This window comes from Triplophysa rosa, linkage group LG19 (assembly GCF_024868665.1).
Source record: "Triplophysa rosa linkage group LG19, Trosa_1v2, whole genome shotgun sequence".
Classification (NCBI taxonomy): domain Eukaryota; kingdom Metazoa; phylum Chordata; class Actinopteri; order Cypriniformes; family Nemacheilidae; genus Triplophysa; species Triplophysa rosa.
Genome location: NC_079908.1, coordinates 12,262,746 through 12,278,917, shown reverse-complemented (window position 1 = coordinate 12,278,917; position 16,172 = coordinate 12,262,746). Strand labels below are relative to the sequence as shown.

The 16,172-nt window shown below is 37.8% G+C and overlaps 1 long non-coding RNA gene across 1 annotated transcript in view; it reads right to left on the bottom strand.

Annotated features, from left to right (window-relative positions):
* Window positions 1-11,796: 11,796 nt before the first annotated feature.
* LOC130569804 (uncharacterized) overlaps window positions 11,797-16,172 on the bottom strand; it is a 55,179-nt gene continuing 50,803 nt past the window's right edge. The window contains exon 4 of the long non-coding RNA XR_008964899.1: window positions 11,797-12,101. This is a non-coding gene — a long non-coding RNA (uncharacterized LOC130569804). The remainder of the gene's footprint in view (window positions 12,102-16,172) is intronic.

Here is a 16,172-nt window from a genome sequence, read left to right as displayed (position 1 = left end):
AATTTAACATCATTAGTAAGCCCATGGTCTGTTGTCTATTGTTAGAAGCTTCTTAACTGTCTTTTGTTGTTCTTTAACCAAACATACAAAGAATTCTGCAAAAAGAAAATTAGATTCAGTATCTGATTTAACTGGGTACATCTGTAATTGCTGTGTTATTTTTTTGATGTGTAATTGTGTTGCAGCTGTGAACAAAGAGCTCTTTTAAAAAATCTCTGTATAAACCAGTGTTGGAATCAACAATATGTACAGCTTTTTATCATTTTGCATTTGATGTAATGAATTTTGAGAACAAAGCTTAAAGGGATAGTTCACCCTTAAATTCTGTCATCATTTATTTACCCCCAGGTTGTTCCAAACCTGTGTAAATGTTTTTGTTCTGATGAACACAAAAATATTTGAAAGAATTTCAGTTATCAAACAGATCTCATCCCCCATTTACTGCCATATGTAGGGGAAATAAAAACTATGGGAGTCAACGGGGCTTGATATATGTCATGGCTCTGCTTCCTTAGTCATGTTTTTCTTGGTCCTGTAGCAGAGCCATGGCAAAGCTTTTGGTTATGTGTGGAGAGAAACATATTATTGTTCTTTTGACAATAATATACGTTCTCTCCAGTGTCTTGTCATTGGCCCCATTCCTCTCGTTTCCTCGTTATCTTTCCCTGAGTGTTTAATGTCCCACACCTGCCCCATGTCGTTATCCCTCGTTTGTCTTCCCTATATATACCCTCTTGTTTCGTTGTCCTGTGCTCTTGTATTGCGTGTACTATGTTGTGTATGCATTGTGTTTGTGCTCATGGTTCTGTGCACCTTGGTTCCTGTTCTGTGCACCTTGGTTCCTGTTCTGTGCACCTTGGTTCCTGTTCTGTGCACCTTGGTTCCTGTTCTGTGCACCTTGGTTCCTGTTCTGTGCACCTTGGTTCCTGTTCTGTGCACCTTGGTTCCTGTTCTGTGCCCCTTGGTTCCTGTTCTGTGCCTTGTTTTGTGACGTTGTGTCGGAAGTCTGTTTTGTTATTTTCCAGTTTTCCCCCATTGTGGGTGTTTTTGTTCCGTTTTGTTTTGTTTAAAATAAATCTGTTAACCCCTTCACTGCCTGCCTGCGCTTGGGTTCTTCTGCCAAACCCTGACAATATATGTTTGGTTACTGGCATTCTTCCAAATGTCTTCCTTTGTGTTTATCAGTACAAAATTTATACAGGTTTGGAACAAGGATTGAAATCCTAACTGCACTGATAAGTGTACGAACCATTTAACCTTCCAGTTTACTTTCAGGGGACTGTTTTAACGCTGAGAGTATGTTTTTTAGAGGTTGCTCTGACAAAAATGGGAGGCCATTCAATTACAAGCACGCTGACTGAGAAACGTAATGCTGAATGTGAGGGTTTGTAAGAAGCCTCTATTGAAATCTCAAGGTCAAAGCTAAGTGCTCTTGATATTAACATGATTAAACCTCTACATCTTTGAATTCAATGAAACATTGTTAACAAATCTGCAAAACTAACTCGGCCTTACATTTCACTGACCGTGCTTGCTATAGGGTCAATGCAGACTTTCATCAGCCTGTGATGGTTTCCTAAACATCCATAATAGCTGAAACTCAATCACAATCAATTCGCAGTGAAAAACGCCACTCATTTTCTCCTTTTCACTCCAAAATGTGTCAGAATACGAAAGTAAAAATGATCGCAACTTCCGGTTCACGGGGACTTTATGATGACTTTTATACTTTTGTGAAATCAAATAGATAAAGAATAAAACATGGCAGTGTATTATGTGTATATATAAAGTAATAGTAGTATACTGTACAGCAATATGGAAAGATTAAAGATCTTGTTTGTGATCGTGTTTTCATATAAGTAAATGCATACATAAATGTACACAAACACAGACACACACCTGGCTGGGGACATAGTTATAATCCACAGGAATGTGACTTTATGTATGGGAAGTGCAAAGCATTCAGAGGCCATTGAAGAGATGCTGGAACTATGTATTTCATTACACATTAAATTGATTTAATGTTTTTACTGATGTCTACCTTTGTTTGAATAAATATGCTAATTTGCATTACTTTCTCATCCGAGTTGTGCAGATAAAGCATTTCACTGCTTTTGCATTTTGTCTTACAATACAAAACGAAATACGAAAAATAAAAGATTTAAATTTTGTTCTCAAGTGTTTTGATCGATCTTAAATATCAGCCAGTCCATATTATCTAGATCCTCTCGAGCATATGCCATAAAAAACAATCGAAAACAAGGTACCACTTCACACCAGCAACTGTAATACATCCACCGCTCACTGTTTCTGAAGTGTGGCAGGTGCGTTCTCTTGATTAGATCATCTTTAATTATGATTTTAATTAAATGGCCTATCTGAAGCAAGACTTCCAAAGTCCTCAACACTGGCGAGGGATTTAAGAAGATAAAAAGAAACAGACAGTGGGAGCCAGAGACTTAAACCCATGAGAAACTACAAAATAATAAAGAGAAAACAGCGAGGATAAGATAAACAATGGTTTCAAACAAAAGCTTGTCAACAATAGCCACATATTTTTGAATCTGATGTCCAAGTACCATAAAACCCCCAAGAGAAAACATTAGACAAACTCCAAATTCTGATACACCCTCTCACTTCACGAGTATCTGCATGAAGATGTTCCCAAGACACCCATATGCGCTTGGTTTATTTGTTTACAATTCGCTCCATGCTTTGTCATAACAGCGGTGAACTGTGAATTTACATTCGCATACTGTATGCTTTTGATAACATAGTCAGCGGGGCCACCCTGGGACTCATTGTTCAGTGTGAGGACTCTGAGGCAGATGGAAAATGGACTCTGGGTCTTTAGTGTAGTGAAAAACTGCAGATGACTGACAGGGGAATTCTGTCAACTCTAAATGTTTCCTGACTTACTAGCTCGTTTACAAAAGGATGCATAATGATACTTAAACACAGAAGGGATCTACATCCAGCTTGCATCTATACCTGTCCTGGAAGGGGTCGTGTGGCGGCAAAATGCGGAACAAATTACACCGCAGGGACAGCTGACGTGAAAATTAGCAAAAGAGGTATGCAGTGTTGAAGTATAAAGCACTTCAGAATGCCAGTGAGTATGGGAGAGATACTTTTCCCTGAAACCCTGTGCTGGTTATGCTCTGAAGCTAAGCAGGCTTGAGCTTGTTTGGTACCTGGATGGGAGACCTCAGTTCTGTTTGGAGAAGGCCAGTGGGGTGCTCACCCTGTGATAAGAGTCCTATAATCTGAAAACAGTGTCATGGTTCTTGATCTGAAATTATGCGCTGTGTCTGAAATATACACTCATTCACTATTGCCTATACATTAGTTCACTAGTCCACCTGAAGAAGCAAATAAAAATGAGTGAAACTCGCACACTGTGGCATATACAGTTCAAAAACGTAATAATGTTAGTTCATGTTACTAAATCAAGCTTTCCTGTAGTGGTTAGAACATGGTGCTAGCAATGCCAAGATCATGGGTTCGATCCCAGTTATCACTTTGGATTAAAGCGTCTGCCAACCCTGTTGAAAATGCTGGGTTAGGTATTTTTTTATGCTGCTTAAACCAGCTATGGACCAGCACATGACCAACTAAGGACCAGCTTAAACCAGCACATGACCAGGGGCACGTTCAAGCTCACCGATCCATCGTTATCGGGAAACCCGGCCCTGGGCTGCATTTCTCGATAACGATGGATCTTAGCACTTAAAAGCATTTTCTTTGAGCCACTTTGCAAACGTTCGTCATCGTTTCACGTGCGTTTCCCAAAAATGCACTTAACATGACTGCACGTAGCAGTGCTTTAAGTGCTACTTATGAGTCGCATCAGTTTGTGCTTAAATGTCACCTTATACAATGGCTCGTTTTTGTAGCAAGAGCTTGTTTTTGAAACGTTTAGGCTAAATATTTTCACCCGATGTGCATGTGGTAGGTGAATATTGTTTAATGTTGTAAACATGTTTTTTGTGTAACGTGTACAGTAATACTTTATCTATGTGTAGAGAGGACTTATCTACAGTAATTGTGCAATGTATTTAGCACGTTCTAGGGGAAATAGAAAAAAGTTTAAAAAGTTAAAATTGAAAAGGTAAAAAAATTCTGTCTATGTGTTTGTTGAACCACATTTTATTACACTTTTGTGTGGTGTGGAGGTGGCAATTTCAAGTTAAGTTTTTATTAGGGCCTATGTATTATCTAGCTTACATTTATCTAGGTTTGAAAATATCGTAGAGTCTGGGATAGCTCAAGACAGGTCCAGATCACGTTGCACACCTGCTTATACTTTACAAGATTCGGCGACCGAACCAAGCACCGATTTGGTCGCGAACCGGAGGTTTTGTCACAGACCTTAGAAATCTGTCCGCGAAAGCAAAATCCAGCCAAAGAAATCACGTATTGTGAGCTTGCCATTAACCTTAAGCCGAGCTGACACTACGGGACTGTGAGACAACTTGAATTGCTATGGCGCTTACACTACACAACAAAGTTCCTTCTCATCTGTCGTCGTCTTGTCAAAGCTGCACGCATACTACACAACACACCGCTGACGAGGTGCACACACACCACAAAACATTCAGTAAAGAGGCAGTCCTGACCATCAGCGAAAATATGTTTAATTTCATGTCCTTTCCTCCATTTATATCATCTGCGCTGTGATTGGCTGGATTAGTTCCACGTGGTCGTTCAATCGCGCACACAACGAGATCACTAGGCGATAATATCAAACAGGTTTGAAAATGTCGTAGCGTCTGGGATAGTTCGAGACAGGTCCAGATAACGTTGCACACCTGCTTATACTTAACAAGCTTCAGCGACCGAAACGAGCACCGATTTGGTCGCGATCCGGAGGTTTTGTCGCAGACCTTGGAAATCTGTACGCGACAAGAAAATCCAGACAAAAGTCACGTAGTGTGAGCTTGCCAATAGGCAACTATGGTCGCAAGTTTCGTTGTTCCAGCATAGTTCAACGATTCAAGTGTTTCTCGAAACAATCGTTCAAACGATCAATCGCAAGCAGCAACGCAAAGTTGCGTGGTTGGAAATGCGCGAATGATGGCTACATGCTCTAGGACCCTGGGGAATCCCTGGAGGTGTGACATAGGAGGAAACTTTTGAATGTATGAAATATTGTGAAATAAAACAACAGATAACAAAAATAGGATGACAAAAGTCGCAGTTAAATGCAATGTATGTTATTTACAGCAAGAATTTGACATTAATTACATCTGAACGTATTTATTAGTAGACGTCATAACTCCACCACCTGCATGGCATCATCAACTAGATTGCTGAACCAACTTTCAACATTCAAACGATTGATATCCGACAGAGTTACTACGGTTTCGGGAAAAAGTCATAACTGCATCATTAATTTCCCCAATGAAGCATCGTACTATGGTGGTTAACCAGCGAGTTATGTCGTTGTTCAGGAAATGCTTCAGGACGTGTCTGGGAAAAATGGCCAGCGTAGAATAGAACCTTGTGAAGTTTTACTGAAATGCTAATAATCAATGTACTAGTTTAGTCTTTTCCTATGTTTAGAATAAACCTTGACGCTGTCTGTTCTCCCAACTGATTGGACTAAAGAGATAAATGTTTCATATGTCCTGCCTGCAAAGTCACCAAGCTGTTTTCATTGCTTGGGGTGATGCTAAAGGATTCACACAGATGTCAACAGGGAATGATAATGAATGTAAACAGTATGTGGGCAGAATTCAGCAGTTCATTAATAAGTGTTTAAAGACACTAAACTTTTAATAAGGTGGATGTGGGTGCAGACACGTTCAGTAACTAGATTGCTGACATGTTCAGTAACTTACCTTCCAATTATCTCCATTCTGCTCTTCTGTGCTGCTCTGTGTTTTATATAAACTTTTAAACACACTGCTTATTTTATATTGTTTATTTATTTTATATATTACAGTTATTTATTTACACAACACTTTCATTCCAGCAGTTATTCAAAGCGATCCGCTGTAAATTTGAACCTTGCAGCTGATTATGCCTTAAACCACAACCTTGACAACAATTAAAATAAAAAGCTTGGAAGCTCATATAGTACTTGCCAATGTTATGATTCTTTTTTACATGCACTTATTTTTGTAATCATTTTTAATAAAGCCTAAAGGCTCATGTCTAAAATTTTCTCAACACAGGTTCACAAATGATATAATGAAAATAAATTTCAAGCACAGGCTTTTGCACGGGTCCCTAGCTTTAAAATAAAATATCGCTTAAAGGAGTCATATGGCGCGAATAAGTGTTTTTCTTTGTCTTTGGTGTGTTATAAGTTGCCCATTCATGTATTAGACATGTAAAATTGCAAAAATTAAAGTGTCGGAACAAAAGATGCATTATTTCTAAAAGCGAATGCTCACCCAGGCCTGCCTGAAACGCCTCGTGTAACCACACCCCCACAAATCTACGTCAGTTCGCGGTATGATTTGATTAATACTGCCCAAATGTATACGCAAGTAAGGTGGTGTACCTGTCAGTACAATTGCTTTGGAACCTGATGCTCCAAATATGGTAAGAGGCGTTACATTTCCGTCACACGCTTGCAGTATTCGACTATTTCTTTCTTTCTTTCTTTCTTTCTTTCTTTCTTTCTTTCTTTCTTTCTTTCTTTCTTTCTTTCTTTCTTTCTTTCTTTTTTCCTCTCTTTCTTTCTGTCTTTCTTTCTTTCTTTCTTCAGTAGCCTTTATATACATATACCCAGTTGTACAGTATTACACTAAACCAGTAAAGACAGAAATGGATCGTGGTGACAGTCCATGTGGAAAACAACATCAGTTAGGTTAATTATGCAAAGGGTCTGGAATACCAGTGTCATGATCCTGTCCCTCTTGTCCAGAGTTTCCTAGTTTTGTGGACAGGGTCATGACAGTACCATGTCTTGTGTGTGTGTTATGTCTTGTGTAGAGACATGTGGCTGTTTGTTATGACATTGCACCACGTGTCTTCTTGTCTCGTGCTTTGGCCCCGCCCCCTTGTTTCCCCGTCATTGTCCCATTAGTGTTTCATTCCCCTCACCTGCCCTGTGTATTCTTCCCGTTAGTGTTTCATTCCCCTCACCTGCCCCATGCAATCTTCCCGTTAGTGTTGATTCTCCTCATCTGCCCCTTGTTAACTTCCCTCGTTAGTGTTCCCTATTTATAGCCCCAGTTCTCATTGTCCCTTGGCGGTTCATTGTCGTACCTTGTCTTAACCTGTGGTTCCCTCCTCAATGTTTTTGGATTACCTTGTTCCTGTTGTCTGTGCCCAATTGTGTCTTGGACTTATTATTTATCATTTTTGGACCTTGTTTGTTTTTGCCCCTTTGTGGTACGTTTAGTTTGAGTTCTGTTTTGTTAATTGCATTTCCCCATCATGGGTTTTTGTTTGTTTAAATAAAGCCTCTGTTAACCCTTTACCTGCTGTCTGCGTCTGGGTTCTCTGTCCTCCCCGTGGCTGTGACAACCAGCTCTAGTGAACACCTGTGATGGGCAGCTGTTTTGATATGACTTTTGCTTGCAGTGAAAGATAATAAAAAGTATGGCAGATATTGATTTATATCTTTACCAAGCCGTTTGTGAGCTTTCCAGTATTTTCTATTTGGTTACTTTTTTTTGCAGGATGCAAAAGTCCTCTTTAATTTGGGGACGGATAAAAACTATGTCACAGAACATATAGTGACAAACGATAAGGTACCTTTAGCAATCAGAACCTTTTGTTATAAAAGTTTGTTATAGAAAGCATTATTACATTTCACTTTCTTCATCTTTTCTTTGATATTAGCCATTCAGGCAGGGCTTGAATGACACCAACAGCCACTGTGCGGAAAAACGTTTTTAATATTTTCCGTCTGGATTCTTTTATCATGTGTCTATTCTGAAGAGAGAATGGTTAAAAGGGACCCTTCTTTCAAAGGGATCGCGACCTTTGATAATTCTACCATCAAAGAGCACTACCAAATTATGACCTGAATAACAATGTAGAAACTTCTTTGTTCTTAGACATTAAAGTAGAGCATAGTGTCTCCGACATATCAATGTTTGAGGGTTCAAATGCAAAGGGTGACAATTGTGGACCATTGCGTATCTAAAATACATTGAAGAATTGACCAGCGGTATTAGCCACTATCAATAGAAAAAGAATAATACAAAGTATTTAACAGTCAGCATTGGCTTAAATACAGAGAAGCCCGATGCTCTAATTTAACTATGGAGGGCAGATGGTAGTGATGCAGTCATGCTACGTTTACCCATCAGCCCCCAACTGTACAGGTGAATACCAGTGGGAGGTGAGTTGGAGACAATGTGTCAGAGCTGTTAAACTTCTTCTGTATTAACACACTTTTGTAACTGAATTATCCCCAGAGCTAGTCTTGTTTCATTTAACGATGCTTGTTTTAGGAGAAATAACTTATAAATTGACACTGGCCGTCAGAACGATAACGGCAAATTCGCCCATTTACCTTAACTCACTGCTCCAGGTCTACATCCCCTCCCGTCATCTTTGGTCTGAAAATGAGCGATGCCTGATTGTTCCATCACAGCGAGGCACCGAATCTTTTGCAAAAACCTTTACACATTCGGTTCCCCTGTGGTGGAATGAACTGCCAGCCTCCACCCGAACTGCAGAATCCTTCACAACTTTCAAAAAACAGCTCAAAACATACCTGTTCCGCATTTATTTGACTAACCAAAAACTGTCTGACTAAAAAAAATTGTGGTTGTTCATTCTCTTCTTTGCTTACTCCAGCTTTAATCCTCCTAGTAGCATGGCCTTGTAAACTAACGGTGTTTAGAGTGTTGACAAAATGTTTATATGCTCTCCTACTTGTAAGTCGCTTTGGATAAAAGCGTCTGCCAAATGAATAAATGTAAATGTAAATTTATAGTAAAATAAATGTAACATTGCGCCACAGGACTAAGTCTTTGGACTAACAGCAAAATCTCTCGAACTTCAAGTGTCCCATGACACAAGAGGAGTCATTTAGCTTGGACATGGGGGACTGTTTCATTTCCATGTCTCTCTACTTTGTATTCATGATCAGTTCTCACCAACTTCGAAGCATGCTATTATAAAGAGGAAAATGTCACATTCCACATTTCAACAAGAATTTTCCAATGAATACACTGATTTAATTTAGATAGATCTGCTCTGACAATGAAAGACTTATCTTGCTCTCAAACCCTATTCATTTTTACATTCTGTCCTGTTGGAAATGAATAGTGCTCTGTTTTAAATTCACTTTTCCACATGGCGCCATCAAAATTCTACAAACCACTGTTCAAAACACTTTCTTTCTCCGGGCAATGTGGATAATGAACAGAAAATGCAGAGAGCCTTTAAAGTACGCGCAAGGAAAAATAATACGTGAAATTTAATTATTTGTTACTTTTTTTCCATTGGCAAACATATTTTCAGCAAATTGGGGTTTAAATTATTTTTGCTCCACATCTGAATAATTCAGTCACATTCTGAGTTTAAATCTGTCAATAATTCTGACAAAACAATCATTAGAATCGTTAATCATTAAAATTGTAACAGCATCAATAATGTAAGTCTGCTTTCATAATGAAGTCACAATTATACAGTAGAAATTCATTTTATGCAAGGATTATAATTTGTATTAGAGTCGGGATACTCAAGATACAAAGAAATCATTAACTAAACATGTTTTTCCACAGTATTTGCTGATTACTGAGCAGTATTTCAAGCATAAGAAAGCAAAGCCCCAGCCGGCAAAGAGATTACAGCACCGTTCATTTATAAAGGCTCTGCATTTTACTTTATATTTAGAAACTCACAAGTGCTTCACTGTTTAAAGTACAAAAAAATCAATGCCGGCCTTTAACTAGATAATGTGTAGATGTGAAAACCAGCTCTGTCCATTGATATCGATGCTTCACTGATACCTTCTGAGGAGAATAAATGAATAGATCAATTAGTCCAACATTATGACTGCATGTCTGCTGCTTTATGTGACTACTGTAATTATGTCTGTGGCGGCATAATGTTCCTTTGCATGAAATGTTGTGCTAGAGTTTAATGTTCTGTGTGTTAATACATAATTACTTTTTATGAAGATTTTGATTATCTAATTATTTTTACAATTTTGTTTTATTTCTATTGATATTTCCAGCATCTAAATACCTTCTTTAATTCAGACATGCTGACTGTACACTCTTAAAAAAAGATGCTTCAAAAGGTTCTTAGATGCAATAGAAGAACTTTTTGGTTCAATAAAGAACCTTTAACACCTGAAGAACTTTTCTGTTTCACGAAAGAAAAAAGGTTCTTTATAATAAAGTAAGAAAGAGATGGTTCTTTGTGGAACCAAAAAATGGTTCTTCTATGCCATCGCTGTGAAGAACCTTTTAAGCACCTTTATTTTTAAGAGTGTAGTTAACCTACAGAATGAGATTCATTACCTCACAGATGTATTAATTCTGTAAATTCAAGAATTGCTTATTCAATCTCCTTTCGCACATTCAAAGGAAACGGTCTCCTGATGCACATCTTTTGTTTTCTTGTCTATGTTTACTGTGTTGTCAAATCATCCCTGTGAATGACAGTCCCAAAGAAACCATGATTATGATGGTGGAGATAATAACACATCCATTCGCGGTCCCACACGTCACCTCACATCAGTTTAGAATTTTAAGTAGAATAACAAAGCTTAACGAGATTTAAGGTTTGCTTAGTTATGACAAACTTATATAATCAAGTATTGGGAGTAGACCAAGTGTTTTTTTTCTGGTCACAGTCTGATGTTGGCGTTGAATTACAAACAGTTAAGAAGATAAAAAGTTTACATTTGAAATTTTAAGTTATTGTGACAACAATATTAGCAGTGAAGCTACATTCTTAGTTCAAAAATGAAAATTATGTCATAATTTACTCACCCTAAAGTTGTTCCAAACCTCTATACATGTCTTTGTTCTGCTAAACACAGAACAGAAAGATATTTGGAAGAATGTCAGTAACCAAACAGATCTCATTCCCCATTTACTGCCATAGTAGAGTTATAAATACAATAGGAGTCAATGGGGAATGAGATTTGTTTGGTTACTGACATTCTTCCAAATATCGTTCTTTGTGTTTAGCAGAACAAAGACATTTATTTTGGAACAACTTGACGGTGAGTTAATGATGACAGAATTTGAACTATCCCTTTAAAATTAAAGGGGCTAAAATCTTTGCAATGATGCCACATATGGAAAACCATTTTTGGTTCACCAAAGAGCATTTCAGTTAAAGGTTTTCAGAACCACTTCTTTCTTACCATTTTATAATACGTAGAACCTTTGCATAGAAAGGCTTTGTTGATGTTAAAGGTTCTGGAACCATATAGCCTGACTCTTTTTAAAACCTCTAAAAGTGAATGTTAAAGTTTTTATTTAAAAACTAATGTGAAACACATTTGTGAAACACAATATGAATGTCAATGTTATTTTCATCTAAAACGCGTGACTCATGCATAATATTCAAAAATAGATTGTACATTCAATAGTGTTAAAAATGTATTATAGAAACATTTTGAAATTAAGTAGTGATTCATTCAATCTTGCTTAACTTAGCAAAAGGATGATAAAAACAGAATGTTAATGTTTAAATGTCTAAATTTGTCTTTTTTTCTCTGCTTCAGTTAACTTTTTTGTGCAATGCAGCAAAAAACAAAAGAATTCTAGTCTCAGGAATTGTTTATTCAAGGGGTCATATCATAAAGTTCCTTTTATCTTGTGAGATAAACAAGTTTGAAAAAGTCCGTCTAAAAGTGATGATTACAATTGTGATCAACTAACCCTCTAATCTACTTTGACCACATTAGTGATGCAAGACCTTCCGTTATGCATCTTTACAGTATTAAGTTCTCCTGAAGCTTGAAGTCATTGCCCCCTGCTTTGTGTTCTCCTGTTGGGAATTACAGTGCCATTCTTTTCCAGCGTGGCAATCAGCCTGGCTTGACGGATCTTGCTGTTACCACCGGAAGGCTGTGAGGAGCAGCTTGCCACTCAATGCAGTCTGTGTCAGGAACAAAATGTTTCTTCATCTCTCCACGTGTCCATCAGCTCTGTCTCTGAAGTATGCTGCTGGATAGAAGCAAACGATAAAACTAAGATTTTCAAGTAACTGCATCTTTCAATGAGCTTATGATTACACATTAGGGATAGAAGGGACATTATTGCTGCAGCGAATTCTCAGCTGAAGTCTCTGTAGATTTATATTACAGTATTAAACAAAACAAAAAAACTTATTGAGGTAAAACACCTACAAAAAAGTTCAAATGGCTGTTGACTTTATTTTTTGAGTCATTGCCACAAAACCTTTGTGATTTATTTTCAATATTATAGTGGATATTTAAAGGTGCTGTGTGCAATTTTTGGAGGATCTATTGATAGAAATGCCAGTGTTGTAGTCGAGACCAGCTCTATCGAGTCCGAGTCAAGTCCGAGTCCAGAGTAGGTCGAGTTCGAGTCAAGACCGAGTCCAGAGTAGGTCGAGTTCGAGTCAAGACCGAGTCCAGAGTAGGTTGAGTTCGAGTCAAGACCGAGTCCAGAGTAGGTTGAGTTCGAGTCAAGACCGAGTCCAAAGAGGGTCGAGTCCGAGTCAAGTCCGAGTCCTAGGACAAGAGATCTGAGACGAGACCTATAGAAATCTTCAAGAATATGTTAAATGTTTGATGGAAACAATAAAACTGGCACCGAGCTCATAGAGTGCTCAGTGCATTAAATATACCATGGCATGTACACTGTGTTTTATTTACTTAGACTGATATTAGTTTAAAAATATTATTAGCTGAGGGTAAAAAAGGCCACATAGTAAGTGTTGTAAAGGTAATTTTATTACAATTATGACTTCCCCCGACCAAAGATATGTCAAAAAGACGTCTTTTCTGCATCTTTCGATGTTGAAAAGATGTTCCTTTATTGGCCCATTATTACGTTTTCTGAACGTCTGATATTGACGTACAGGGGACCTTGGTACAGTGTAAAAACTGGTTCAAATCTGGAGTTTATCAGACTACTTTCAGTTTTCACATGGAAATAAATGAAATGAGACTCTGTGAAATGAGTTTTGTACCCACAATAATAACCATTATTGTGATCAGTGTTTGCTTTAGTTGGGCTCTTGATCCTTGACTTTTGTTAAATTAATTCGTTCAGGTCATGTAGTAGTGTTACAAAAACACTTGTGCACTGTGAAAGACAGACATGCTTTTACAAAAGTTAGGGTTGTTCTCATGGAAATAATCATGCTGTAATAAAATGTATTAATTTTAAACATTATTGATCAATTGATGACTGGTCTGAGTGCTCTGGCTAGTCAATGCACAAGTATTGAGAGAAAATAAACAAACATATTTCACTGACATCAACCCTCATCATACAACCCTCAACAATGATGACAATCGTCAAAATAATTCAGATAAACAGATCACCCAGCATGCATTGCAGCATGAAGCTTTCTTTGTTGATTGTCACCATTGTTGAGTTTCATATGCAGATTCTTGATGTCGTTGTATGTTAAAGTGATTTAACATTTTGTCAATATGCATTACCATTCAGAAGTAATCATCTCTTTGCTAGAACTAATTTATTTTAACACACAGTTATGGCTGAAGGAAACCTAATTTAACATTAAAATAGAAGAGCCAAGAGCTCAACTAAAGCTAAAAAAGATCACAATAATGGTGATTTTTGCAGGTACAAAAGTGATACTGAGTCAATGCAATGAACATTGACAAATCATCCATTTTTAACCTTGATTCAATGGTTGCTATTTTACTGCACTCAAATCATTCAGCTCAGTTTATTTAAAACAGTCTCACTTAATTTATTTCCATGTGTAAACTCAAAATTTTGGACATCAATATTAGACAATCAGGAGATGCCATGAAAAGCTATAGAAACAACTTTCACTTTTGGCCCATAAAGGGATGTCTTTTCCATGTGTTTAATATTTTTGCTGGGACTCGAGTGGACTCGGGCATAAGTCCAATTCCGAACATGTTCGAGTACGAGTCGAGACCGAGTCAAAATGCACACAAGTCCATGACAAGACCAAGACCATTAAAATAGGGTCTCGAGACCGAGTTCAAGACCGAGTCCGAGTCTCGAGACTTCAACACTGAGAAATGCAATATAATATAAATAACTATCTCTTCAGAGGTGTATAAAGACTTTGCATAATAAAGCGTTATGTTTTTATTACCTTAGAATGAGCTATTTCTATCTACTCCCAGGTCCCCTTACATGGAATTGGCCATGTTGTTTCTACAGTAGCCCTAAACGGACAAACTAGAGTGCCTTTTGTAAATACGTTATCTCTATTTCGGCAAAGAAGCGAAAACGTGATGACATCTTAGTCCTGTGTCACCCACCGTAGTGCTTTGGAAGGGAGGGGAGAGGGGTGTAGTGAGCCGTTGGTTGCAATTCACAACCTCACCACTAGATGCCGCTAAATTTCATTCACTTGAACTTTAAAGGTACAGTTATGCAAAAATATATATTCTGTTTTTGTGTCCAAAGTTCCCCCCTGCATCCTCATTTACTATTCCCTGCATAAAAATGGAAACATATGACTTCATTTTGAAGATTCAATGATAAACATTAGAAAACATCCCTGGAGAAGGTGCATAAGCAGCGAAGATGATTCTTTAGGTCAAGACATATAGAGGTCAGCACCTCCTCTGATTTAAAGGAGTGTCCGATGGGCTTTCAAAGCAGATAGGGGTCGTGAACTGTCTCTTATGTAGACCCTCTATTAAAGAGAAACCTCTTCTCACACTGACACACATAGATAAGTGGGAGATGAACCGAGTCACTTGATTTAAAATACCAGGTCAAAAAGTGAGAAGTACTGTACAGAAATGTCTGCGATTTCAAATTGTGTTCTTTTGAGCTCTCTGTATAGAGACATGTATTTATTTAAAAACGTCCATATTTTGGTGCAAGTACTTTTACATGGGAAAGTGGCATTGATTGGCAGATGGGTAAGGACATGTTATTGCTTTTAGCAGATTTGGTCCACACTACTCTAAGGATGAGGCCACCAAAGTCCAGACCTCCACTTAGCGTAGCTTTCTATTCCATATCCACAGTTTATAATGTGCAACACACTTGACCATAAAGCACATATTCTCTAGGGGTGGTTATGTGTGTGCTTTGACCTCCCGTCAGCGTGACGGTGGGCTGCTCTTTGGTTGACCTCACAATGCCAGTACAAGGGGACACAGTGAACTACTCCTCTCTGGAGACTGTGGGTCAACGTACATGACTGCATTCCTCTGTCAATAAAACAGGTGCATTAGTGGAATCTGGAAGCCTGGAATGTTCTTGCAGCTATTTTGTTCAAAATATTACTGTATGCATTGTAAGGTTATGTTTGTTTTATGTTGTAATTGTTGTTGTGTTTTAATAGAAGAGGTAGGTTTGACAACTTGACATTTTGCAACACTTACATAAAATAAGTAAGATGATTGGAACATTTTACATACTTTTCCTTATTATTTTTTATTGTTATTAAATATTATTCTGTGCTTTTGCTCTGCTGGCACAATGCTGCTAGAATATGACTCAAGGACCAAACAAACTGCATTGAATCTGAGTTTACAAAGCTCTGAGAATTCAGGTGCTGTAAACTCAAACGATTGTTGAATTCGTTGAATTCGTGCTGCCTAGTTGTAATTTCAGCAGTGCTCCTCAAGAATCAATGCTATAAATAATTTCTCATACGGTCCAAGGACAGTGCATTCTGCCAAAGGAACACAAAAATATTTTTGACGTCCATTTTAGATTGTTCGTTTGTTTTCCTACATTTTTTCTGTGCCATAAAATATTTGATAAAATAAAATATTGGGCAATACACTTTCGTGCACTTTCGGAAAGGGTCATTTCAAACCTGTATGACTTTCTGCTGCAGAACACAAAAGAAGATATTTTGAAGAATGTAGGTAAACGAACAACCGACGGTTATACAATAATTTTCATTTTGGGTGAACTATCCCTATAAGAGGCAACCTTGAGAAAGTTTTCCATTGTAGCAGAAGTTTGGACAAACTTATTTACAGAAGGATAACAAGAATGATCTTAAGCTTTTAAAAAGAAATGAAACATGAACCAACCACCAGCTGATTTAATGAGACCTAGCTCTTCACA